The following is a 1583-nucleotide window of genomic DNA, read 5'->3' on the forward strand; positions in this document are numbered from 1 at the left end:
AGGAGGGGATACTTTTGTGCATGGGGTAGCCTTCGGTCCTAGAGGTTACTGACTTGGGATGGAAGGAGGAGTCTATTTATTTAATGTGGTTGATGTGTTTCCTGTTGCAGGCAGGCGGAGCCTATATCTCGATGGCTGTCCTGGAAGATTCCTGGAAACAGAGTTATCAGGTAATCAACTCATGTTTTCGTGTGTTTGGAGTAGAAGGTTCCGGAATGTTTTGATGCAGAATTCTAATTTTCGCTCATATTTTGTTTTTTCTCCCCCCAGGGGTTCCGGCCCAGGTCTCCATGTTACAGACCTTGTCCCAGATCCACATCCAGCAACAGGTCTGTGTCATGTCCGTGATCAATGTGCTGTAGACTCGGGGGGTGGGGGGGGGGGCTGATTGGCTCCTTTTATACCAGATGACACGAGACACGCATTGCTGATAATCAGGAATCTATATGTTGGCACACTGAGAACAGAACATCTAGCCCTTTCCTCCACAGCCTGACTGTCCCTTGCCCCGCCCCTTTCATTCATTGGATTTCAGTTATTTCAATCATGGAAGGCTCAGCATCACAATTGGACATTAGCTAGGGGCGGTCTGCATGTAAATACAACCTCCCTGGGAACGCCCACTCCTCCAGACTGACACCCAGCCCTCAAGGCATTTTGCTATTTGCATAACTCCTCCCAAGATCCAGCCCACTGCTTATATCAGAGCCGTAGGCTCTTGAGAGCAATACTGAGGCAGGGTGCTGTGATGGTTACATTACCCCATCTTTCATGTTTTCATAGAGACCTCCAGGGGGGGTGTCCAGACCAGGAAGTGCTCATAGATTTAGTGATGGAGCATCTATAGGCCGGCTCTTCCATACAACGCTCCGGTCACCTGCAGAGATTGGTCTGTGTGTGAGCCGCCTTCACTGGTTCCATGCTGATGATGTTTCTCTTTTCTAGGACCAGTGTGACGACGTCTCCTCTGAGACCAAGAAGCTGCTGGAGGATTATAACAAGCTGGTATCCTTTTTTTTTTTAACAATGAATTTATTAGGTTTTGTCAATAGAACATAATAACAAAAATAATACAACATAGATACAGACATATAGAAAATAAAATCTTGCTATAAATACATAAACAAAATCAGTATATATAAGGTAAATGGTATGTTATATTACCTCTCCAAGCAGTTCGTCATGTGGGATGAGTCTCTGTCCAAGATGGAGGCCGCTAAACAAGTGAAACCCACCCCTGAGTGACTCCGCCTCCTCTATAACCGCCGCCCCCTTTATTTATACTAACCGGACCCCCACGCACCCAATACACAAATTCCTTATTGCTGCTTCATCCTGTTCTGGCATGGAACCCCCGAACGGCTTTCATTCTTAATATGGGGACGCTGGGTTACATTGCAGTCCGTTCTGCCGCCACTAAGGGTGGCGCTACGTCTGCTGACCCGGAATGATCTACAATCTGTAACTGGCGGTGATCGGGGCTCCTGATCAATTAAATATTTATCATCTCTAATTTGTTTTTTTCTGTTAATGGGAAATGTTGTGTTATGTAATCTTCCATCAGAATTCCAATGTAACGGAGC

This window comes from Nanorana parkeri, unplaced genomic scaffold (genome assembly GCF_000935625.1).
Source record: "Nanorana parkeri isolate BGI_ZX_2015 unplaced genomic scaffold, ASM93562v1 scaffold1765, whole genome shotgun sequence".
NCBI classification, from domain to species: Eukaryota; Metazoa; Chordata; class Amphibia; order Anura; family Dicroglossidae; genus Nanorana; species Nanorana parkeri.